This window comes from Oryctolagus cuniculus, chromosome 4, assembly GCF_051225735.1.
Source record: "Oryctolagus cuniculus isolate XC-2025 breed Fujian yellow rabbit chromosome 4, ASM5122573v1, whole genome shotgun sequence".
In the NCBI taxonomy this organism is placed as follows: domain Eukaryota; kingdom Metazoa; phylum Chordata; class Mammalia; order Lagomorpha; family Leporidae; genus Oryctolagus; species Oryctolagus cuniculus.
Genome location: NC_142870.1, coordinates 131,848,340 through 131,875,055, shown reverse-complemented (window position 1 = coordinate 131,875,055; position 26,716 = coordinate 131,848,340). Strand labels below are relative to the sequence as shown.

The following is a 26,716-nucleotide window of genomic DNA, read 5'->3' as shown; positions in this document are numbered from 1 at the left end:
GTCACTCGCATGCTATTTCCTCTTCTTTGATTATTGAAACTCCACGGCAAACTATTGTTTTTACCAGTCACCCAGAAAACAAAGATAAAAGTTTCCACAGAGGAAATCATAGCCTTCCTTTTCCAACATCCCCATCTGCCTCACTTCCAGTGAAATTAAAAGCAAGGTTTCATTTCCGGGGGTTCATCTGGGACGCTCTCCCCAAATGCAGTCAGAAGACTTCAACAGTTCATTTTCACAGTAAAGGGCAGGAAAAAATTTGCTAGGTAACAAACTTACCCTAAGAAAAAGAGGAAGGTTTAAGATCACATAGAAGTGAAAGTGTTTCTTTGAGATGCTATTCTTTCTAATATCAAAATATGCATATTGCCCTGTCATCATCTAAAATTATCTATCATCATCTAAAATTGAAAATCATAAAGTCTATTTTGAAATTCTCAACCAGCTGGTTCTCCATTTGAACACAAAGTGCCAGATTTAAACCTGCTCCATGTTGCAAACAAATGATTTCAAAACAAAATGATTTTTTGGTTTGATTTTGCTCCACTTGACTTTCCGCTCCCAGTGTACACAGTACTGCCTTGTAATGCAAGAGTTAGGAAAATCCCATTCCTGGGGTCTCGGGAAATAACCTGAAGGGTGTCTATGTGTTCACTTACATCATGAACCCAGCTGTTATGTTCCTAAAGTGACAAACAGCCACTCTTGGTTTTAATAGGACATTTAAAGAAACCTAATGTTAGTTCTACACGGGTAAACAGTCTCCAACACAGTATAAATAAAGAATTCTTTGAATTGTAAATAGTAGTTGCTCAAAGGAGTGGAAGGGTGGCTGAGGAAAATAGAGCAGAGAAGTCTTCTCCCCTCCCTTTCCAACAGTGGAGTGCACACAGCAGGGAGAGGAGGCAGAGGGCTGAGGCTGGAGGGCTCGGCTGTCCTGAAGCAGGTGGCCACCGGTCACTCACTGTTCTCTCATCCGGGGAATGTCGCCTGAACACCTTCTACCTATACAACATTCAAGGCTTACAAAACAGGAGAGAGGCCTGACTCTGCCCTTATGAAGCCAGTTCACATGCCTTAACTTGCTGAGGTAAAACATACACTGACCAATAAACCTACACAGCGGATCCAGACATAAGCCAGGGCTCAGCTAGCTGCAGATTGTTTTTGTTAATAAAGTTTTATTGGAATGTGGCCCCATCCACTCGTTTATGCATGGTCTAGGGATGCACTCCCAGAGTTGAGCAGATGCGCCAGAGACCTTGGGGATGTCAAGAGCCAAAAATATTGACCATCTTGTCTTTTTGAGAAGAAGTTTGCCAAACCCTGACACAGGCCAGAGAGAGATCAATCCAACCAGGGTCACCAGAAGAGAGCTGACATCTGCTGGGAGTCATGGAGACTCTGCTTTGAAAGGCAGAAACAAGGCCAGCGCCGCGGCTCACTAGGCTAATCCTCCGCCTTGCGGCGCCGGCACACCGGGTTCTAGTCCCGGTCGGGGCACCGGATTCTGTCCCGGTTGCCCCTCTTCCAAGCCAGCTCTCTGCTGTGGCCCGGGAGTGCAGTGGAGGATGGCCCAAGTGCTTGGGCCCTGCACCCCATGGGAGACCAGGAGAAGTACCTGGCTCCTGCCATCGAATCGGCGCGGTGCGCTGGTTGCAGCGCACCGGCCGCGGCGGCCATTGGAGGGTGAACCAACGGCAAAAGGAAGACCTTTCTCTCTGTCTCTCTCTCTCACTGTCCACTCCTGCCTGTCAAAATAAATAAATAAAATAAAATAAAAGAGATCTTTGAAAATTTAAAAAAAAAAAAAAGGCAGAAACAAGAGAGGAACATGGTGAGGGGCAGAATGGCCGAGCCGGGATGCGTCTGAGCAGTGGAAGGACCAAATGTGAATGGAGTGCAGGATATGAGAAGGAAACCGTGGGAACGTGGTCAGTGGCCTGGGTTAACAGTTAAAATTGAAAACACCTTTCGGGAGTGTTTGCTAACTTATTCACAACGTTATTCTTTTTTCCTGTGCTTCCTTGATGTTTACGGCAAACCTCACTGGGACCTAGCAAAAGCCAAGATGCATTCATTATACAAGCTCACTGACTGATCACCATGATCCATCGTAGATTTCCGTCATTTGAATTTCAAAAACACTTGTATTTGCATGACTGCCTAAACTGGCCCCTCATCTTCAACCTTCCCAGGCACTATTATTCCTGCTTGCCATTGATGGCTTACCTCACCAGCGTGAGAAGTCAGGGGCCGAGCAACTGACTTGGAAGTCTAAATTCTCTGCTGCACCTCATGCCTTACCTTGGGAAGCTGCCACAGCACCACGTTCTAGACTAGGAAGTCTGATCAGCAAACACCAAGCCATCAAACAGAAATGTTTTCTGGAGACACATCCTTGCCCAATCTGAACTGTGGCTTGATTGTAGCATTAGCTAGAGCTTAATGCTACTCAATTTCCCGATTAAAGTGCTTGAGGTAAATTCATTTGGTGCTTCAACAAAATCTGGCCAATTTATACCATGTAGTTATCATGAGAACCAGGTAAATTTCACATGGATTATCTTAAAGCCCTCACAGAAAGGGAGGGAAAAAAAATCCACCTACCAATATAGTATATCTTCTTTGACAGTTAGATTATCTTTATTTTGTGCTGGAAAATTTGGAATCCTGAAGAGAAAGGATTCATTTGTCATTAATTTCTGTCTTGCCAGCACAAAATACGTGATGTATGAATCAGTCTCTTAGAAGACCCAGGTGCCTACCAATTAGGTGTTACCTTCTTTCCAGGGAAGTGCGCAAAAGAGAGCCTACGACTTGGGTTGCTGAGGATTTGCTGTGCAAGAGGATATGAGACTGGAGCACTGAATTTCTCCACCGTTATCACACCCAAAGTCAGAGCATCCACACTCCCCAAGTTGTGAAGTAGTTCCTCTAACCACTGTGTCCTCTTCACCCCTTCTTCCCCAAGTCACTTCACTCACACCCCAGCGCCGTCTTCATCCCTCAAAACATCTCTTTCTACACCATTTTCTGATAAGACGTAACCACATTATGTCCATCAGAGTTAAATTCAGAACAGTCTGTCGTTCCAATGCAGGTCTGAAAACCATCCTGCAATACTTCACAACTCTTCGCCCGTGGGTGGCCAAGCAGGGAAGCATTATCTGGGAAGAGGAGGAGCTACACCTCATCCCCAGGGCCCACACACTCTGCTTGTGTCCTGTCTCTCAGCACCCGCCACCTCCCCGCCTCTCCCAACAACCCTGAAGCCTGGGCAGCCTCAGAGGGCAGATCAGGGAATGTCGGCAGGTGACAGAGGACAGAACAGAATCGGGCATGAAACGTAAACACAGCCTCGGAGACTGGCCTTAGGAACTCGGGTCAATTATCCTCCCACCTGGCCTAATGAGATGACGTCAGGAGGGTGAGCAGCACTCGCCACCATCAGCAATGGGAAAACAGAGGCAGGCGCCAGGGAGCAGGGCGCAGCAAGGATGAGCGGCGAGACGAAGGGGAACGTGTCGGTGCTGGTCCTCTCTCCCGTCATGGGCCTCAGGACAGCCATCTCCACCGCTCATGTGCCTTCTTTTATTACAGTACCTTACATTCTTGCTACCTTTTACACTATCAAATAATCCTGGCTCATGGTGAAAATAGTCTACACTACAGATAATAAAAATGAGAAAGGCAAATGCACAGACAGAAGGGAGGGAAACCCAGAGAACCCATTGCTAACATTTCAGTGCTGCTCTCCCAAACGAGTTCTTGCTCACACGTCTTCTGAAGGGTCTGTCTCGAATTGCCTGCAGACAGAAGTTCCTGTCTATTCTCTGCCTTGAAGAGCCAATTCTGGGGCCAGCGCTGTGGTGCAGCAGGTTAATGTCCTGGCCTGAAGCACTGGCATCCCATATGGACATCAGTTCGAGATCCGGCTGCTCCATTTATCAGCTCTCTGCTATGTCCTGGGAAAGCAGTAGAAGATGGCCTAAGTCCTTGGCCCCCTGCACCCACCCACATGGGAGACCAGGAAGAAGCTCCTGGCTCCTGGCTTTGGATCGACACAGCTCCGGCCATTGCAGCCATTTGGGGAGTGAACCAATGATGAAAAAAAAAAAAAAAAAGAAAAGAAACTGGGTGAAGAGCACAAAGGCTCTCTCTACTTTATAAAAAAAAAAAAAAAGAGTTCTTCTGACAGTTCCTACTACTTGTTTCTCAAAGGCAGCAGCATGGATGATTAAGGGTTTCTTTTCATCTAGAGTGACAGAAATGGTTGATAGCTTCCTCCCAAATCAATAAGACTGTTTTGATCCAGGAAGTCTTATACAAATAACACAGCTTGCAAAAGGAAACACATCACAGTGATGGCTTAAGGAGGCGGGTACAGGGGTGGGGAGGCACGTTAGGGCACCCCACCAGCACTGGGGAATGTGTGAAATCTCCCCTTATGAAAAAAGACCAGTCTGGGAAGTACTCAGTCAATGAAATAAACAGCATGTTGTACTTTCTTTTTTTTTTAAGATTGTCTTTTTTTTTTTTTTTTTTTTTTTTTTTTTTTTTTTTTGACAGGCAGAGTGGACAGTGAGAGAGAGAGACAGAGAGAAAGGTCTTCCTTTGCCGTTGGTTCACCCTCCAATGGCTGCTGCGGCCGGCCCTCTGCGGCTGGCACACCGCGCTGATCCGAAGCCAGGAGCCAGGTGCTTCTCCTGGTCTCCCATGGGGTGCAGGGCCCAAGTACTTGGGCCATCCTCCACTGCACTCCCTGGCCACAGCAGAGAGCTGGCCTGGAAGAGGGGCAACCGGGACAGAATCCGGCAACCCAACCGGGACTAGAACCCGGTGTGCTGGCGCTGCAAGGCGGAGGATTAGCCTAGTGAGCCGCGGCGCCGGCCCATGTTGTACTTTCAAGTTACAGTCTTTAATAGAAGATTTTACACATGTTCTGATTTAATGCAGAAATAATTAAAACTCAGCTGTTTCTTGCCATTTTTAAAAGGGTTTCTTCTTTGGCCACTGATTTAAAAATTCCATACATACAAAACTATATGCTATCTGGAATTTGATTTCAAATACTTTAGCTAGCAAACAATCATCACAAATTTTAAAACATTTCTAAAAGAAGGTAGGGGGCCAGAGAACAAGAATGGCAGAATGTTGGTAATTGTCAAAGTGGGGTGATTGGTGGGTACACTGAATATTATTACACTGTTCTCTCCACTTTTATGTATATCTGGACATTTTTATAACACAAAGTCTTGTTGTTTTTTTTAAGATTTATGTATTTTATTTGAAATGCAAAGTTACAAAGAGAGAGAAGGAGAGGTGGAGAGAGAGAGAGATCTTCCATCTGCTGGTTCACTCCCCAGATGGTCGCACCAGCCAGAACTGTGCTGATCCGAAGCCAGAAGCCTTTCCAGGTCTCCCATGTGGGTGCAGGGGCTCAAGGACCTGGGCCTACTTCTACTGCTTTCCCAGGCCATAGCAGAAAGCTGGATTGGAAGAAGAGCAGCCGGGACTCAAACTTGTGCCCAAATGGGATGCCGGTACTGCAGGCAGCGGCTTTACCTGCTACGCCACAGCGCTGGCCCCTTGTTGTTATTTCTAAATCACTGTGGGTGAGCACTAAGCCTAGTGACTAAGTTGTGCTTCTACCGGAGTACGTGGGTTTGATTCCCAGCTCGGGCTCCTGACTCCAGCTGCTGTGATGCAGACTCTGAAAGGCAGCAGTGAGGGCTCAGGTGACTGGTTCCCGGCACCCAGGTGGAGAAGAGACCTGGATTGAGTGTCTGCCTTGGGCCCTGGCCCAGCCTCAGTCACTGAGCACTTGAGGAATAAATAGCAGAAGGCAGACCTTTCTCCCTCCCTCTCTCTCTCTCTCTCTCTCTCTCTCTCTCTGTTATTCTTTGTCTACCTCTCAAATGATTTTCCTTTAACACATCAGAATATGTTGCTCTAGTTTATGAATAAATCCTGCCATCGCAGGCATTGGGGAGTGAAGCAATGAGTAAGAGCACTCTTTCTCTGTGTCTCTCTCTACTTCTCAAACTTTTAAAGAATCACCGTGAGGACACTGCTCTAACTATGAGTGAATCTTTCATACCCAGTGTCAAATCAGTTCAGCTTTCACACAATGGCCCCCTGTGCACCCAGCACTGCTCCTAGGACTTCATACTCATCCACTCGTCACACCGGGCCTGCCTAGCAGGTGTAACTAGTCCTGATTCACTATCTGAGGAAACTGAGGTCCAGAGAAACCAGCTACTTGGTCAAGAACGCAAGGCAACTGAGAAGGGGCGGGGGCCTAGCCTCCTGTAGAGGTGTCCGCGACACATATTGTTTGATCCCTTTATAAATATTATTGTACGTGAGCACGTCTGTCTCATTGTCACTTGCAGTATTTTAGTGCATCCTGTTTTTCTAGAAAAATGAATCAGCCTCTCTCTGTTTATCCAAGATAACAAAACAAAACAAGGCCATCCTGACTGCCAGAGGAAGCGCCCCTGAGTCAATATCCTCAGTGAGAGACATCCCCTCATACGGCAGCCCAGGAATATTCCAGCAGGGTTCAAATCAACATCAACATCCACACAGTGCCATGGAAGCCACCCCGTGCTAGGCAACCGACACTGCCTGCAGGCTTTTCCTGTCTCGCTGCTGCACTCCGACCAACGCCTCTGGCTGCAAAGTTCTGGAAGGTTTCTTCTCCCCCTGAACTGAGAACGTCTGCTTCCCGCCCCACTTTTCCGCCTGTCGAAGTTCTCCACCAGCCCTAAGAATCCGGCTCACAGAGCACCGCCTCTGTAGGTCAACACAGTCACTACCCCTGGCTGGAACCCGGGGTTTCTTCTTCTGCACTTTTCTCATTTATTAACTTTCCTTCAACCTGCCATGCAACACTGAAAATGCGCACTTCAGGATAAAGGCCCCATACGGACCCATGACCTGGGTCATGACATCTCACAGTTCCAGCACATACACACAAGGCAGCGGCAGATCAGTGTGGAAGGAAATGGAAGGAGGGAAGGAGCGGATGTTGCTGCACAGGCCAGAGATGGGTCTAACAATGGAATCAGATTCCTAAGTCTCCAAGTAAAAGCAAAACTGCCACTGGAAATCCCTGAACTGTGGAGCAGGCATTTGGCCTAGCAGGTACAACCCTGATCAGGTGCCCCCAGCCCATACAGCAGTCCCCAAGGTTCATCTCCAACTCTGGCTACTGACTCCAGCTTCCCACTAACACAGACCCTGGGAAGCAGCAGTTAAGAGTTCAAACAATTGGATTCCGGCCACCCACAAGGGAGACTTGGATTAAGATGACAGTTCTTGGCCGCTGCCGCGGCTCAATAGGCTAATCCTCTGCCTGCGGCGCCGGCACACTGGGTTCTAGTCCCGGTCGGGGAGCCGGATTCTGTCCTGGTTGCCCCTCTTCCAGGCCAGCTCTCTGCTGTGGCCAGGGAGTGCAGTGGAGGATGGCCCAAGTGCTTGGGCCCTGCACCCACACGGCAGACCAGGAGAAGCACCTGGCTCCTGGCTTCGGATCAGTGTGGTGTGCCAGCCGCAGAGGGCCGGCCGCAGCAGCCATTGGGGGATGAACCAATGGAAAAGGAAGACCTTTCTCTCTGTTTCTCTCTCTCACTGTCCACTCTGCCTGTCCAAAAAAAAAAAAAAAGACAGCTCTTTGCTTTGGCCCTAGCGTAACCCCAGCCATTGCAGGCATTTGGGGAGTAACCCAGTGGATGGTGCTCTTTCTATTTCTCTAGATCTACCTCTGCCTTCCAAATATAAAAGTAAAAGAAAAGATTTTAGCTGTACATTAAGTGTGTGGAGCTATTTTTAGATTCTATCTCTCAGTAAAACAAATATACTCTGCTTTCCTCCAGTGTGGAACAGACAGCTGACAAGACGGCTGGCTCTCACTGAGCGGCCACACTGTGCCAGGAGGGTGGTCACACTCTGAGGGTCTCCTGGAGCCAAGATGAGCAGGAAGAGAAATGAATGTGCATCTTCTCTCACACTCAGTTCAAGGGAGGGGAACTGCAGTGCTACCCAGTCCTTCTTCACTCCGAGCTCACACAATCACATGAGGGTGAACCCAGCACACACACAAAACAGTGTCACGGAGCTTCTTCAAGTTCAGCTACTGGAAGTTTATGGAGAAACAGACATTAGTCACTTCCATTATTTCTAGCTGGTCTCATTCTAACAGAGGATTTGGGACCTTTGAAAAATTCCAAAAATCATACCAGTATTACTTATGGGTACTAAAAACTCCTCCCATGGATTCATAAATAAAGCGTAGACTATCTCACCATTGGCTAGAAGAAAATAACTGTTATTGGAGCCGACATTGTGACACAACAGATTAAGCCACCCTCTGCAGTGCCGACATTTCATATGGGCACCGGTTCAAGGCCCAGTTGCTCCACTTTCAATCCACCTCCCTGCTAATGCCCTGAGAAAAGTGGCAGAGGATGGCCCAAGTGCTTGGGCCCCTGCCACCCACATGGGAGACTGGATGGAGTTCTAGGCTCCTGGCTCCTGCTTGGCTCAGCCCCAGCCTTGCTGCCATTTGGGGAGTGAACAAACAAATGGAAGACCTCTCTCTTTCTCTCTCTCGTGTGTGTGTGTGTGTCTTTCTCTGCCCTTTTTTTTTTTTTTGAAAAGCAGAGACAGAAAAAGAGAGAAACAGAGAGAGAAATCTTCTATCTTCTGGTTCACTCGCCAAATGGCTGCAATGGTCAGAACTCAGCTGATCTAAAGTCAGGAGCCTGGAGTTTTTTCCGGGTCTCCCATATGGATGCAGGAACCCAAGCACATCAGCAGGGAGCTGGATCAGAACTGGAGCAACCAGGACTCAAACCAGCACCCATACTGGATGCCAGTGCCACAGGCGTGGCTTTACCTGCACCAACTCTGCCTTTCAAATAAGTAAATAAATCTAAAAAAAAAAAAAAAAAAAAAAAAAACCTTATAATTATAATACATGCACAGAGGAAAACCTAGAAAGACACTTATCATATACTTCCTAAAGGCCACTGTGTCAAATTCTTAGGGATGGGCTGAAATAAAAGATTCTACAGTGTCTATGCCCTTTGCAGGCCTGTTCTCTCAGACACTTAAGAATGGTATGAGGGGGTTCCTGGAGCCAACAGGCTACTGGCCCAAGCTGGCCACCAAGCCTGGGACGACAGTGTTGTGGGCCAGCAGATATGTTCAGGTGTGCTGATGGGGTCAGAAGACACCCAGGTACGGCTACCAAGCTGAAGGTAGGGCCCAACATCTCTCAGCATCCATCTGGGCCAGTCCTTATGCCAGAGGTCCAACAACAGCACCCAAGGCAGGTAAGAGGCTGGATTACTTACTTAGGGTCACATAGCCAGGAAATGGCACAGCCAGGGAAGTGAGGTATAAGCCAAGCTCCTGAAAGTGCCCTTAGCCAGTGTAATACCCAGGAAAGGGTGTGACCTCCACACACCTGGAGCTTACAGACAAACGGAGGGAAGAAGTAGCAAGCATACGGTCAGGTGAGCACATCAGTGAAAGGTGGGTTCAGGGAGCCTTGGAGTGTACCCCAGAAAAACCCGGGGGAAGCACAGTGCTGAGATTCGAACTCAGCTCTAGCTGAACCTGATGTCTTAGTGGCTGGCACAAAGCCAAGTTGCTCCTCCAAACTGCAGGAACCTAGAAAGGACAAGGACAAACGGGCTCCTTCTGTTTCTCCCCCTCCTCAAGCGCCACCTGGGCTCCTGAAAGAATCACACAGGAGCCCACACCTCCTTCCACCCCACTGACATCTGTGAGATACTCAGAGACATTCAACCCAGAGACAGGCTGCTGGCCAAAGAAGGAAATCCGAGATAAACCCGCCATTCTGTCATGACCTCATCCTGACGGGAGACAGGCAGAAACAAGGGCAACAAGGAACAGCCCTGTGTGTTTTCACAGCACCTTTCAGGAAGAGATGAAAGGTGCCATCAGCCACACCTCTCTGAGGTTACACCATGTGGCTGGTGAGGCACAGCGAGGGAGGCGGGGAGTCTCCTGAAGGCAATCCTGTGGGCCCCCCAAAACTAAAAACAGCACTGCTCGGCCTCAAGCTCTTCACACTGATTGACAGGAGTCCCTGGGAGGCAGTATTTGTCAGCAGTGTCATTAAGAAAGACATCAGGTTGACTTCACTGGTTGATTTCCTCATCCCCCACACTCGCTTTATTGGAGCACAACAAAAATACTTCGTTCAAGTTCATTATCACTTCCAGCTTGAAGAGACGGGCAAAGGAAGGCCCATATCTTACCTTTACTGGCCAAAGATGTGATGGTCCTAGCAATCCTGCCTGCTTGGGCAGCTGGCTAATTCTCTCACAGACTGGACCTAGGCCTCATGTCGTGCCCATGATCTCAGGGGATTTATTTCTACATCTTGCTTGCCAAATTGGTGGTCCTTTGGAAGCATCTAGAATTCTGCTACTACACCTGCCCGAAGGTGCCCAATGAAAGATCTGGCTCCATTTAACATCAACACCCTTTGATTGATTGGGTCCTGGCCTCCATCATTTGGTACTTGACATAGCCTGGCTCTCTTAAGTCTGGAAACAGCCTTGATGGAGAAGTGCTTTAGAGATGAGGAAACAGACACAGAGTTGAAATTCTAGAACCTGTGTTCTTAGCCACTACACTAGATTGCCTTCTTTAAAGATGGATGGGCGATGTGGCTTCTTTGTCTTCTAAATGAGATCTCACTGAGGGAGGCAAGGCTGTGGAACACAGAGCCAGGAGTGGACATTCAACCTCAGTACTGTGAACTGTGGTTCTCAACTGTGGTTGGCCCTTAAATTGAAACAATCACAAAGCCTATCTTCTAAGATGATAGTAAGTCTGACCCCAAAGGAGAGAATTCAAGGATCTACAGATCCACTTCCAACTGCCTAAAGAAGACCCTCTGGGGAAATGGGATCTTGGGTAGTTTCTTGTTTCAATCTCCTGAACCACCCATCCACACACACACACACATACACACACACACACACCCATCTACCTTTGTAAAGGACTTCATTTAAACAACAGAGTATATCTTATCTATGCAACATAACATGGGATTTTTTTTTATAGGCGCCAAACAAAAGTCTGGATCATTTTCAGTCTACTTTCTAACAACACCTTAAGTTCCAGCTCAAATCCCATCTGTCTTCCCACTACAGCATTTCTGTTACAAAAGGTTACTACTATGTCCGGGCAAATGGCGGGCAGGGTCCTGTGCTTGGGCTGCAGAGCAAGGAGACCACACACGTCAGCCTTGACATGAGAATTCCCAGCATCTCCCCTGGAGTGCCTCCGCCTACTCTATTTGCTCTACCCAAAATCTGGAGCACCATAAAAGAACTGGGGTCACCTCCTGTACTGGAGTTCGTTTTGCTGAATGAACCACAGATCCCTGAAAACAAATTTACTGCCGTTCTTACTTTATGCCTGCAAATATCACAGGACGACATGCTTTTTTTTTCTACCTTAGCTTTTGCTTTGCTTGAACTGTCTTGAGGTATACTAAATACAGCACTTGAAAGGGCAAAAAACACCAGCCCCACAGCTTTTAGGGCTCCCTTATAAAGGAACAGGCCTTGTTTTTAAACTTTTCAAGCTTCTTAAATTTGCTTATTCAAACTGTAAAGTTCCAGACAGTAATTCTAATCACAGAAGCCTTTGTGAAATGATATTTCTGTGACTTTTTTTTTTTTAACTCAAGCAATGTTGTTGGAAGGAAGCAGAAAAACCACAGTGCCCAAACAGAAGTGACTAACGCTGGTAGCCAAGTGCAGTAATAAATAAGGCCCCCTCCAGAGCAGGAGACCACTGCGCCACAGTGGCCCGTTGTATATTGCGATGGGCTGGAGTATTTGGAGACTTAGCAATCAGATTTTCCAACTCTCTTCATGTGCTCATGAAAGGAACCAGAAGCAACTCCCTTCACTAGCAATCTTTTGCTAAAGATAATAGAAGGAAAACTTCTAAGAGGAACAAAAACTAAGGAAAGCAAAAAACCTAAATAAAACCTTCAATTTGGTAGAAAACAGAAGTCATGTTGCTATAGGCCTATACCTGCTTATGTTCCAGATCAGTTTTTAAAGAACTATATACGTTTATTGTCTGACATTATGCAATGCAAGTGTTCTCAAAATTTTACATGGAAGCCAGACCAGTGATCCAACATGAAACTCTGAATTTCTCTACTGCTGTTTCAACACATTGCTGGCACAGCCTCAAAAGTAGTATGTGGTTTCCCTAAGGAACCATAAGAATGGTTCTTCTGGGATGCAAGAGAGGCAAAATGTCTTAATCAATCATTGAAATTTCCTTATCTTTATTATTTCAAATGTCACTCACTCACCATTACCCAAACATATTTTGGCACTAACTATGAACCCACATCCCACACCCTCACCTTGCAAAAAATAGTGAGCCTATCTACTACTGATCACTACACACATACCTCTCATCTTATGACATGACAGTTTATAACTATTTCTTCATAAATATAAGACTGTTCACCTCAAAAACAGCAGGGGGCTTGTTTTAGCCCTGCCTTAAAAGATGTTTCTCGGCCGGCGCCGCGGCTCACTAGGCTAATCCTCCGCCTAGCGGCGCCGGCACACCAGGTTCTAGTCCCGGTCGGGGCGCCAGATTCTGTCCTGGTTGCCCCTCTTCCAGGCCAGCTCTCTGCTGTGGCCCAGGAGTGCAGTGGAGGATGGCCCAAGTACTTGGGCCCTGCACCCCGTTGGAGACCAGGAGAAGTACCTGGCTCCTGCCATCGGATCAGCGCGGTGCGCCGGCCGCAGCGCGCTGGCCCCAGCGGCCATTGGAGGGTGAACCAACGGCAAAAGGAAGACCTTTCTCTCTGTCTCTCTCTCTCACTGTCCACTCTGCCTGTCAAAAAAAAAAAAAAAAGATGTTTCTCTGACAATGACAACAGTGCTGTGGGAGGCTGCCTATTATTGTCCCAGGTGCTAGGACCTCTTCTATTTGAATATATCTAGCATTTTATATGAATGATTGGCTTATTTTTCAAAAACATGACAATATGACCAATTGTCAGGATAATTTACTAGAGATATTAAACAATGAATTTATACTGATAGTATATAATATGAATAATATATAACAATAATAATCTTTCAGTACTCAGTACTTAGAAAGGTGCTAGATGAACAAATTGGAGTACAGCTATAAAATGGAATGCTGGGAAGTCACTAAATGCCAAGCTGTGATGCCATTCATTGTGAAAGACATCCCCAATCATTTACGTTCGCAGAGGATGTTGTCTTGCTTTTTGTGAATTCAAGGCTTTCTCCATTGGATAGCATCACCTCCATGAACTTGTGTTCTGACATGCTTATTTTAACTGGATAGAAATACTTCCGATGGGTAGATGTAGACCTGCATGTATAGAACATTATATTACATTGCTTTCAGGACTAAGATTTACCATGTGGCCATGGAGAAGGGGGATACAATCACAAGCAACAAGAGCACTATGGCAAATAGAAAGCTGCAGACAGTGCTAAAATCTCACAATTGGGGCTGGCACTGTGGCGTAATGGGCTAAGCCTCTGCCTGCAGTGCTGGCATCCTATATGGGCACCTGTTCGAGTCCCGGATGCTCCTCTTCTGATCCAACTCTCTGCTATGGCCTGGGAAAGCAGCAGAAGATGGCCCAAGTCCTTGGGCCCCTGTACCCACGTAAGAGACAGGGAGGAAGCTCCTGGTTCCTGGCTTTAGATTGGTTCAGCTCTGGCTATTTTGGCCATATGGGGAGTGAACCAGCGGATGGAAGACTCCTCTGACTCCTTCTCTCTCTCTCTAACTCTACCTCTCAAATAAATAAATAAAAATCTTTTAAAAAATAAAATAAAATCTCACAATATTCTGTGAATGACCATGGTTCACACCGATGGTACTGAACTTCGCACTTCCTCACTACCTTTGCTTACTTTTGGCAATGCCAAGCTGTCTCCCATGCAGGCCTGTTATCTACAGGGTCCTTGTCTTCCATGTGGCTTCATCACTCTCTATAGGAAAAGTATGCGGTTACTGTCTGCCCAGCATCTCTTCCCTTCTTCCGGCCACAAAACCTCCCCACCCCCTCTCACCACCACCACCACTACTACTTCCAGTGACAAACTATTCTTACTCCATTCTAATTTTGTGAATCCTGCAGGCTGACCAATTCAGGACCCTCCTCCACTGAGCTCGGGGGAGGGCAAGTAAGCAGATACATAGGTACACACATTGAAGCTGGGGGTTAAGGGAAGCCCTCTCTTCCTTCCTGAGAGATATGGACACGGAAGCCCAACTATGCCTGAAGCCACATCCCAGACAATGAGAGAAGGGAATGCGGCCAAGAGGCAGAGACACCAAGGAAAACCGATGGGGAGTCCAAATGACACTAAAGAAATCCCAGAGGCTGGAGCCAGCTTTGGCTTCTCTAGGAACATGGATCAACCAGGGTGAGTTGGACTTGGGTCATCTTCAGCTGCAACAGTCCTAACGAGTCCAGAGACAGAACCATAAATCCTGTGCTGCACTTGTTCAAGTCCTCAGGCTGCGGTAGTACCTTGGATATGGGTCACGGCTGGGGACGTGAGACCCAGTATGCTGCTCCATTTAAAATGCCAGTGCTTGTACCAAGGGGAAGGCTCTGGCTCATTCTGTTTCTTACTAAAATCAGAAAAACAAATCATAGTAATTTTTCATCTTCAAAGGAAGCCTCTGTCTAGAAAAGCTTTCCTGTCAATCAAACTAACATCTCTGCTCTTTTTTTTCCCCTACCTCCAAGGAAAAGAGTTACAGTTCGGTGTTTGTATGTTTTAATGAAGCAGGAATTAAGATCACATGCAAACAAGTGCTTTCTCACAAGGAAACGAGTTGTTCTAAGCATAGCACTAAAAGCCCTGACTCAAACCAAATGCCAACTTCTTAATCACTAACCCGCCCCCGTTCAGCACCTTGAGTTTCCCACTTAAGTATCTACAGAGTCCCTCCCTTCCTAGATGTGTGACACCCAGTTGAGCTCATGGATCAAGGTGACATTCATAAACTACTCCTAGCAATGAATGTACTATAACCACACAGTAACGACGGCAAGGTAATCGTCACTCGTGACAAATGAATTTTTCCTGCTGGGCCCAGGAAATTAAAACATCATAGATGACTTTCTGAGTCAAACCAAGGTTAAAGAGGGCAGGCTGTAAGCTGGGGAAACTGTACATGTGACTACTGCAGTAGGAAACTACTGTAAATAAATTAATCCTCCCTGTCAATCCTCTATATTCGTTACTAGAACCTACTAATTAATAACAGAGCCTCCGAAGAGAGTGCCAAAACCCAGTAGGCACCCAACATCCAGGGGCAGACCTTGTCAGATAAGCATCCTTTGTGCCTCGGGTTTGGATTTCACAGGGTTTATTTTCTCCCAGCTGAAATCAGTCACTATATAAAACAAAGCTAATAACTTACAGAATTTTTTTTAAAGGTCAGAGTTATAGAAAGAGAGGAAGAGACAGAGGAATAAAGAGATCTCCCATCTGCTGGGTTCACTCCCCAAATGGCTGCAATGGCCACAGCTGGGCCAGGGGGAAGCCAAGAACCAGGAGTTTCATCTGGGTCTCCCAGACAGGTACAGGGGCTCAAGCCCTTGGGCTATCTCCACTGCTTTCCCAGGCTCATTAGCAGGGTGCTGGGTGGCGCAGCTGGGACTTAAACCAATGCCAATATGGGACTGGAGCATCTCAGGCGGCAGCTTTACTTGCTAGGCCACAACACTGGCTCTGTGAACCAGAATTTAAAGGGAATCTTTATAGACCATCAAATACGTATTCTCTAGTATGTGGTGGGGGAAAAAAAAAAAAGGACCAGAACCAATGTTACATTTAGCATGCAAATGCAAATCATTTCTTAAATTAAAATAATTGGCACTAAAACCTTTAAAGCAGACCCAGCATTATGGTTAGAAGCGAAATTCTACTTCTCTTTTTTCCAAATTCCAAGGCAAGGTACTGGAGGTGTTTGCCCAGAAGGATTACAAAAGAGCATCAATTGGAAAATAGCCCATACTCAGTGTGTGGGCAGACGGGGTGATGAAATACATAGAACATATGAGTGCATCCAAGAATAGTATCAAAAACAAGGCGTTGCCCAACCTTGGCATATAGTGAACAGGTAGTTGAACACCCACTCTGTCCCGAGGCCACCAAGCAGCTGCTTGGCCAATCCTTTATTTATGCCCTGCCCTGCCCTCTCTTCATTCCCACTAGTGTAATACCCTGCCCACTATATCACTCCCCAGCACATCCACAAAGCAAAGAAAGCTTAGGTTAAGTAAGTGACAAGCTAATAAAAAACCATGAAATAGGACATGAGAAGTATCCTAGGGACTTGGGGTTCCAGATTGAGCAATAAAAATGCAGGATGCCCAGGCAAATCTGAATTTAAATTTAAATCAATCAACAAATATTTATTTAGCAGAAGTATGTCACAGGCAACATTTAGATGCAAAACACTAAAAATTCATCTGCTGTTTCTCTGAAATTCAAATTTAACTGGACGTCTTGATTTCATCAGGCAGCCCTCCTTAGGGTAAGCCTCTGTTGTTGCCTACAATCTATGATTCCACTTTTCCTGACCACAATCGAAACTTTCTTTGGGAAACAGGGTCCATCTTCAGCCACGTGGGGCAGTCAACCCTGAATTCATGCTGGGCGATGAGCTGTAAGGAGCAGAGGGGCGCCCCATTTTGATGGGAGGACACTGTTCCGTATGTTGCTAGGAGGAAGGAAGCCTGAGAGGAAAGGAAGTGATGGCTGCTGCCACACCTGTCCCTGCAGCCCCTGCTCATGCCAGAGAAACCAGAAAGAAAGGAGTAAGCATGGTAGCTGAAGACCACGTGCTGGTAACCCAACAAGAGACACCATGGTGTACGGCCCGTGACACTACAGGTATCTTCACCCATTGCTAGGACTGATGAAGCTCTATAGGCTGCGATTCCCTAGCTTTTTCATAGAGTGGAACCAGTAAAAGTAGTATTATTTTCTAAGAATTCTAAAGGCATTTTAAAAATTCCCATTATTAATCCAGTTTGGGGCACTCTGTGAACTGCCCGCTTCCAGAGAAACCCAAGCAAATGCTCTTCTAAGAAACAGCTGCCGCCAAAGTCAAAGCTGTGTCCTTGGCAACGCTGGCTGCTCTGTGTGATTGGCTAATTCTTCCCCCAGGAGCGTCTTCTGCCGTGTGAGGGAGTACAGATATCGCTGCCAACAGCAGACAAGATGAGCTCTTGGAGGCCTGGGGGAATGGGTGCCTTAAGCCAATCCAGCAATTTCAGATCTCAGTACCAGGAAAAATCCTAGTCTTGCAAATGAATCATGTAGTATGTGACCTCCACCAAGTATTTTAAGGAAAGGCTAAAAGAAGAAACCTTTTTCCGCTTGTGCAGCGTGAGTTTGAGATGGGGGAAAAAAACAGTCCCCAACTCCTACAGCACTTTATAGGAAGACTGGAAAGGCCTCAGCCTCTCTATTTAAACAAATATCACAATTAAAAAAATAATACAAATAAAAACTGTTGAGGTCGGCGCCGTGGCTCACTTGGTTCATCCTCCGCCTGCGGCACTGGCATCCCATGTGGGCGCCAGTTCTAGTCCTGGTTGCTCCTCTTCCAATCCAGCTCTCTGCTATGGCCTGGGAAAGCAGTAGAGGATGGCCCAAGTGCATGGGTCCCTGCACCCACCCGGGAGACAGGAAGAAGCACCTGGCTTCTGGCTTCAGATCGGCACAGCTCCAGCCGTTGAGGCCATTTGGGGAGTGAACCAATGGACAGAAGACCTTTCTCTCTGTCTCTCCCTCTCACTGTCTGTAACTCTACCTCTCAAATAAATAAATAAAATCTTAAAAAAAATAAATAAATAAAACTGTTTCACTCCTTTCTCCATCAAACTAAAATCTTTCTTTGATTTTAAGCAGAGTCCCTTAGGCTTTCAAAAGTTCTATGGTTGTACTTCCTGTTTCCTGGGGGTTCTTTTGGTTTTGGTCTTGGTTTTTTTTTTTTTAGGCTATTTATACCCTTCCAGAATAGGGCCTCAAGGATCACCTATGAGACCCAGCTGAATATCTGTCAGGTTGAGGAACCTGCCAAGCTTGACTACGGCTTCCAAAAGCTCTTTCCACTTAAATCCATGGTTTCCTCAGCATCACTCCTCTGCTTTGTCATTTCTGAATCAGAGAAAATTAGTCTCTCTCATGTGTTGTCCAAAGAGCTGCTATCCATTTGCTGAAGACTGAATCAAAGGCCATGAAGATAATCCTTCCCTACCACAGCAATCTTTGATAATCATCTATTGTTTTGGACATGACTGACAACAAATGCATTTAAAAGCCCCTGGAGGTTTCAAATCTTGGAGAATGAAAGCAAAACAGAAAAGTCCTTTTATATCAGTCCAACTACTATGGAATACCTGATCGTGAAAGACTATAATAATGAAAAGCAACATATGCAAGCAGAAGGAGAAACTTGAAGGGTATTAGAATGATATTTTCAGTGCTTTTTTCCTTTTGCAACAAATGCCCAAGTATTATTATTATTATTATTATTATTATTATTATTATTTTTGACAGGCAGAGTGGACAGTGAGAGAGAGAGAGACAGAGAGAAAGGTCTTCCTTTGCCGTTGGTTCACTCCACAATGGCCTCTGCGGCCGGCGCACCGCGCTGATCTGAAGCCAGGAGCCAGGTGCTTCTCCTGGTCTCCCAAGCGGGTGCAGGGCCCAGGGACTTGGGCCATCCTCCACTGCACTCCCTGGCCACAGCAGAGAGCTGGCCTGGAAGAGGGGCAACCGGGACAGAATCTGGCGCCCCGACCAGGACTAGACCCCGGTGTGCCAGCACTGCAGGCAGAGGATTAGCCGCAACGCTGGCCCCAAGTATCATTATAAACTATTTTTGCAATAAATAATATTCTAATAGCTAGGTGGATCATAATTCTAAGAGTGTCAGTCCCCCCCCCCAAAAAAAAAAAAAAAACTTGCATTCAATGGAAGTCTTTCATTTCACTACTGCCTCCAGCTCTAACAATGAACAGGGAGAGATAGAGAAAGGTGTTCTGTGCAGGATAAAAGGAAACCAGTAACTTATCTCAGAGCAGCAGCAAAAGACAAGGATCTAAAATGATCAGGCCATTTACTGTTTCCACTCCGCCTGGGTGCCTCTTTGGCAAATGAAGCCACATGTAGGGACACATGACCAGAATTTCTACTCGCTCTTCCTTCAGACCTGCTCAGTCCTGCTCAGCCCACTGTATCTTCCAGGCAGCCGTGAGCCAGCAATACAAGGGCAGGGCTTGTTGCTTCATGTGAAGCCCTAGTCACGTGCCCAAGCGCTTCTGCCTGTTGAGCTGACAAACAGGAGCCTGCATGTAAATAAGGGCACCTCAGCCCAAGGGGCAACAGGAAAGCAGAGTCCCGAAGCCGACAGTAATGAGACAGGCTAATAACACAAATGATGAAACCCCTCCTTCTCCAGGGTCATGCTGTAGACCTGGGAGCCTTGAAGTCGCCCCAGGAATCATGCGCACACGTTTTTGCAGCTTGCATTTAGATGGAGCAAACAGAATCTTCTTTGCCTATTCCTTCCTTGTTTCTAAGTTCTACTTAGTTCTGAAAAGGGTCAAAATCTAATGAAGGGAAGGGCAGAGTTAACGGATAAAAAGGGATGCCAGGGACAGGTGTGCTGTAGCTTCCGATGCCTGCAATCCGCATCAGAATGTCGGGGCCAGTTCCCGTCTCTGCTTCCGATCCAGCTTCCTGCTGAAGTCCACGCTGGGAGGCAGCAGATGGTGGCTCAAGCAGTTGAGTCCCTGCTACCTGTTCAGTTCTGGCTCCTGGCTTCAGCCTGGCCCATGCCTGGCTGTTGTGGGCATTTGAGGAGCGGAGCAGCAGATGCCAAAAGAAAAAAAGACATTTGTGTTGTCACAGGCAAACCCCAAATACATAAGCCAATAGATGCTTAATAGCCATAGCAAGCTCCTGGTGACAAGCTACACTCTGAGACAACAAACTTCAGGGTAGAAAACCTCCAAAGGAGGTAATCCATCTTCCCTGCCTACCCTCAAAGAATGACTGACTTCCTCTGGATCTTCTCAAAGAGGTAAAAAGGTCTCACCCGTTAGCCATTCTGCTCAATCAGCGTGATAGAGTAGTGACTGGAGCACAAATCTATACACAGGATCAAGGCAGGCCAAGATCACACGTGCAGTTGTCCCACCAAGACCAAGTAGGTCCATGCTGACAGCTGCAGCTAGGATGGGGACTGAGCTACAAGCTGGGAAGGGAAGGTTGGAAGGCACTCCACCTCTCTAACACTGACAAGCTGAGGACTCCCTAGGACTGCTCTCTGCCATGAAGACCAAGGATTCAACCTGTCCAACCCCACTGTGCAAACACAGCCATTCGGTCCAGACTCCTACCTCTAAAGCAACTGAGAGAAACTGCTATTGGCAACTCAATGCTATAGTATTTAGCCATAAAGAATGAAATACTCATATGTGCTATAACGCGGAAGACCAGATCTGATTTCATTTACACACAATGTCCAGAACAATCAAAGCTGCACAAACAAAGGTAGACTACTGGCTGCCTAAGGCAGGGAGAGCCGAGGGGAGGCGGGCTCAGGGCAGAGGTGATAGCAATCATTGCCTAGCTGCTAGGGGATTCTCTTTGCCGATGAAAATGTTCTCAAATTGACTGTGAGAATGGTTGCACGTATCTGTGAATATACTAAAAATACCCAACGATACCCTTTAACTGGAGGAATTATTTGGTATGTAAATTATATCTCGGTACACCTGTTTTAAAAATAAATAAGTGTAATTGGTGAAGTAAATGAAAAGAAACCTTGGGTAAAATCTTCAAGTTTCTCAAAGATGAGGAAACCAAGCCCAATATTAGAGTCTAAATCAGTGTCCAAAATGTGCCCTGCCCACGAATCCCACTGCTCAATGTCTATTTCAAAGATGCCCATGACTTCAGGAACTCAATTCAGTGCCAGGCCAGGAACATCGAGCTTAAAGCAAGGTGGACTTTATCAAGCCTGAAACAGGCCGGCGCCGCGGCTCACTAGGCTAATCCTCCGCCTTGTGGCGCCGGCACACCGGGTTCTAGTCCCGGTCGGGGCACCGGATTCTGTCCCGGTTACCCCTCTTCCAGGCCAGCTCTCTGCTGTGGCCAGGGAGTGCAGTGGAGGATGGCCCAAGTGCTTGGGCCCTGCACCCCATGGGAGACCAGGATAAGTACCTGGCTCCTGCCTTTGGATCAGCGCGGTGCGCCGGCCACAGTGTACCGGCCGCGGCGGCCATTGGAGGGTGAACCAACGGCAAAAGGAAGACCTTTCTCTCTGTCTCTCTCTCTCACTGTCCACTCCGCCTGTCCAAAAAAAAAAAAAAAGACATGTTATTAAAAAAAAAAAAAAAAAGCCTGAAACAAGGAAGTCATGGCCAGCAGCCCACAGCACTGGGCCCAGGAAGGCGAAGACCCTCAGAGCTGAGTAGCTGGGCAAGGAGTGAAGGCCCGGCTGGACCTGCAGGGAGAATGGGCTGGATGAAAGCTGCAGCAGAAGCAAGGGCACACCAGGGAAGGGGACAGGCACCGGCCAGGGGCCGTGTCAGCGCATGGGTCAGCAAGGGAAGGGAGCCCGGACAAGCAGGGCTGGAACATCACACTGGAGAAGGTTGGGAAGCAGGCGAGAGGTCAGTCCTGACAGCGCAGGATGCCAGGGAGTGTTGGGTAGCAGCAAACAACAGGATGAGAACGTTCCTAAGGAAGATTAGCCTGGCTCTGGTGTGCAAGGGACTGCGGTGCGGGCCATAGGCTGCACTCATCACACTGGAGTGGAGGCAACAGAACCGGAGAGGCAGAAAGAAAACAGGAGAGATTCCAAAAACAAAACCTCAACCACTTCCAGGCCTGTGGGAGAGCAAAGGACAGCCAGGGCCCTGCCTCTGGGCCCAGACTGCCTGGGTTTAAGGCGTTACTGGTGCTGTCGTTAGTCAAGTTACTTAAATGCCCTGGATCTCAGTTTCCTGAGTAAACTGGGGGATAAAAATAGTGTTCCTATTATACAATTGTTGGACAATTACGCGTGGACAGTGTTAGAACAATGCTTGGCATAGAGTAAGTGCTAACTACATGTTTGTTAGATAAATTCGTGTAAATGCATATCACAAACTCCGTGACCCAGCTTCTGGATACACCAGCAGCAAGAAGGAAAAGCATCACTCTATCCCATCAGTTTCCTTTCTCAGTCTTTTTACCCTCATTCATTCATTCATCCCTGGATTCTAGGAAGACTAAGACTTGCTCCTTGCTCTAGAGGGTGGACCTGCTGGGAGAAACAGATCAGAAAACAAAAGAATGACTACTCCCTGCTAAGGAAGGTCCATGCCCAACAAATGGCTGAAAGGCATGCCTGGTGAGGCGCCCAGGGAAGCGAGAGAAAGAACACTGACCTGGCACGGCTGGTGTTCTATGGGTAGAGGTAGGCCTGTGGAGCTCCTGTTAAAAAGGAGGACAAGGCGCAGGTGTTTGGCCTAATGGTTAAGACACCCTCATCCCTATCTGGGTGCCTGGTTTGATTCCCAGCTACTCCACACCTCCTACTAATACACCCTGGGAGGCAGCAGATGTTGACTCAAGTGCCTGAGTCCCTGTAACCCACATAGGAGACCAGGATGGAGTTCCTTGCTCCTGGCTCTGGCTTAACCCAGCCCCTGCTGTTACAGGCATTTGGGGAGTGAACCAGCAGATGGAAGATCTCTCTCACTCTCTTTCTCTTTGTCACTATGCCTTTCAAATAAATCTTTATTTAAAAAAAAAAGGCAAATTAGGATACAACAACAACAAAAATCTGAACTTGATGTTGTATTTAAATAGCTGTTGTTAACTGATTCTTCTGACATCTTTGTGCTAAGTACAATACCATTTCCTGGCATACAATATATGCTCAATAATAGCTTTGACTTATTACATAAGAAATAATCACCAGGTGATCTAAATAAAGGCGATATTAAGAAAGCATTTGGGACCAGCACTATGGCATAGTAGGTTAAACCTCTGCCTGTGGAGCTGGCATTCTATACAGGTGCTGGTTCAAGTCCCAGCTCTCCACTTCTGATCCTGCTGATGGCCTGGGAAGGCAGTGGAAGATGGTCCAAGTACTTGGGCCCCTACAGCCATGTGGGAGACCTGGAAGAAACTCCTGGCTAACGGCTTCGGATCAGCTCAGCTCTGGCCGTTGTGGCCATTTGCAGAGTGAACCGGCAGATGGAAGACCTCTCTCTCTCTCTCTTTCTCTCCTTCTCTCTGTCTGTAACAAATCTTCACCCAAAAAAAAAAAAAAAAAAAAAAAGAAAGAAAGAAAAGAAAAAACCTTTTGGCTTAAGTACTCTCTAGCAAGACAAACAGTAAAAGATTGTTCATTATTTCTTTTTTTTTTTTTTTTAAGATTTATTTATTTATTTGAAAGTCAGAGTTACACAGAGAGAGGAGAGGCGGGGGGGGGGGAGGAAGAGGTCTTCCATCTTATGGTTCACTCCCCAATTGGCCACAACGGCCAGAGCTGTGCCGATCCAAAGTCAGGAGCAGGAACCAGGAGCTTCTTCCGGTCTCCCATGTGGGTGCAGGGGTCCAAGGAGTTGGGTCATCTACTGCTTTCCCAGGCCATGACAGAGAGCTGGATTGGAAGTGGAGCAGCTGGCTCTCGAACTGGCGCCCATATGGGATGCCAGCACTTCAGGCCAGGGCTTTCACCCACTGCGCCACAGTACCAGCCTTGTCCATTATTTCTAAACTCAATTTCAAATCAATTCTGTTGGTATATCCAATATATAAAAGCATCGGTTTCTGCTTCTGATCATCCAGTGACAATTTACTTCAACAACACGTTCAATATCAGCATTGAGCTCAGCAAATACTCCCTGGTACCAAGATGTGATGGCATGACATACAACATGTGTCCACATTCTGAGAGTCGACACATCTGGGGAATGACACAAACTCACTCACTTAGAAGCAAACCTTCCTCAGCATCTTACTAGACAACAGAAAAGATTAAGTAGGGACAGATCAAACTGCCATGAGGGTCTCCAGAGGGGATGGCTTCCGGTGAGCTGGTCCAGGTAGGGGACACAGATTCCCTGGCTGAATCCAAACAGACCAAGTACAGAGATGGAGAACATTCCAGAAGCAAGAGAACGACGACACCCCACTTCTAACTGGAAGTCCAAAGATGAGCCACTGTGGATGAAATATGCAGCAGTGTGAGCATAAAATTGGAGAAAACTAGAGTAAAAAGTACCATAGTCATTTATGGAGCCTCCTTCTGGCCCCTTTATGAACACATCCCACCTCTCTCCCGCTGACCTGTTATGCACACGCATGCGTTGAGACGAAGGGGACAGACGAGAGATACAAGCTCCAAAGCGAAGTATAAATCCCTAACATTTGTGTTTTTAAGAGTTCAGTTAAAGGGCAATGGCATTCGCCTGATACCAGCCTCAGACTTTGGATTTTTAACCAAATGTGCAAAATGACTCCTTCTCTCTCCTTGTCTCTGTGGGTGCTTCTCTGGCTCTCGGTCTTGTTTTCTTCACTCTTCCTTTATTTTTCCCTCTCCATCCATCTCAGTGTAAGTCAAGAAAATAAATGCCACAAGTCTGCACGTTTAACTCAGCCCACACGACATTTCCTTCGCATTTAATTGCTTCCATACAATTTATATCCGCTAGTCACGCTAGACCCCAGAGTATTAAACATGCTCTTTTACAAAGGAGCTCTTGTCCTTTAATAACCCCCATAATCAAAGTTCAGGAATCATGGGTAAGGCCCAGCCGGCTGACAGGCGAAACAAACAGGTTTTTTAATTCACCCAGACAGGAAGCAAATCAAAGCCAGCCACTCTGCCATCAGGCCTTCGAGAGAAAGCTCGGGAGCACTGACTCCAGCAGAGACCTGGGCATCTCTACACAAGCCGCAGGTCTGGGGCCGCCACTGTATCACCGGCAGCCATGAACACAAGCAGCCTGCGTGTGACTCCGTGAGACACCTGGTGACACGCTCTCTGCTCTCAAGTCTGCCCACTCCGAAAAGCTCTGGTGATGGCCCTCAAAGGCTGCTCTGTTAAAGCACCCTGAAATGAACCCCTCATTTCGCCTTATCATTCTGAACAGACTCAAGTTACACCTCTCCTCTCTTCCAGCAAACAACTTATGCAACATTTCAGATCTTGTCCTATAAGCAAGAGACATCCAAAAACATCTCAAGGTCTTCTTTGAAGCACCCTTACATTGCTGGACATTTGTCCAGCTTATCCCATGACCCGCCCCCTCTCCACAAACCACCTCACCGGAAATTCATCTTTGAGATTCTGGCACTACACAGGGCACTAGTATGACTTTCTGCATCTCCCTTGTTCACACAGCCCATTTTTCATAAGAGCTGGGCCTACTCTTTTTTTTTTTCTTTTTTTTTTTTTTTTTTTTTTTTTTTTTTTTTTTTTTTGACAGGCAGAGTGGACAGTGAGAGAGAGAGAGACAGAGAGAAAGGTCTTCCTTTTCCCGTTGGTTCACCCTCCAATGGCCGCCGCGGCCAGGGTGCTGCGGCTGGCGCACCGCGCTGATCCGAAGCCAGGAACCAGGTGCTTCTCCTGGTTTCCCATGAGGGTGCAGGGCCCAAGCACTTGGGCCATCCTCCACTGCACTCCCTGGCCACAGCAGAGAGTTGGCCTGGAAGAGGGGCAACCGGGACAGAATCCGGCGCCCCGACCGGGACTAGAACCCGGTGTGCCGGCGCCACAAGGCGGAGGATTAGCTAGTGAGCCGCAGCGCCAGCTTGGGCCTACTCTTCTTACAAAGTCCCTCTTTGCAACAGTTTTACTCTTCTCGCTGTGTTCAGATGTGTACCTCTCCACCAGGATCAGAAACGACTGTTAACTCCATGCACTCTCTTCTGGTATTCAAAACCTATGCAGAGCCCCAGCAAAACAATCTCAACTGTTTATCTGTCCCCCACAGTCACATCTTTTTCTTTTTTTTTTAAGAGGATTTATTTTATTTATTTGAAAGTCAGAGTTACACAGAGAGAGGAAAGGCAGAGAGAGAGAGAGAGAGAGAGAGAGAGAGAGAGAGAGAGAGAGGTCTTCCATCCAATGGTTCACTCCCCAGTTGGCAGCAACAGCTGGAGCTGCACCAATCCGAAGCCAGGAGCCAGGAGCTTCTTCCAGGTCTCCCACATGGGTGCAGGGGCCCAAGCACTTGGACCATCCTCTACTGTTTTTCTAGGCATAGCAGAGAGCAGGATCAGAAGTGGAGCAGTCATCATTTGAACCAATGCCTATAAGGTATGCCAGCAGTGCAGTCAGCAGCTTTACCCACTACACTACAGTGCCGGCCCCACAGTCACATCTTAAAAGGCTTATTAAAAGTTTTGACAGCTTGTCCTTCAGCTGGTTTTCATAAGCCAATGACTTTGTCTATGGATAAAAGTTAAAACCAAGACAGTTTGGGGTCGGCACTATGGCACAGTGGATTAAGCCACTGCCTGTAATGCTGGCATCCCACATAAGTGCCAATTCAAGTCCCAGCTGCTCCACTTCCAATCCAACTTCCTGCTAATGCACCTGG

At 47.1% G+C, this 26,716-nt stretch overlaps 1 protein-coding gene and 1 long non-coding RNA gene across 5 annotated transcripts in view; both read right to left on the bottom strand.

Annotated features, from left to right (window-relative positions):
• Nucleotides 1-26,716, bottom strand: part of WWTR1 (WW domain containing transcription regulator 1) — a 147,163-nt gene that overhangs the window by 100,963 nt on the left and 19,484 nt on the right. The window lies entirely within an intron of this gene.
• The window catches only part of LOC149127118 (uncharacterized), a 29,787-nt gene continuing 18,316 nt past the window's right edge, over nucleotides 15,246-26,716 (bottom strand). The window contains exon 2 of the long non-coding RNA XR_016233255.1: nucleotides 15,246-24,332. This is a non-coding gene — a long non-coding RNA (uncharacterized LOC149127118). The remainder of the gene's footprint in view (nucleotides 24,333-26,716) is intronic.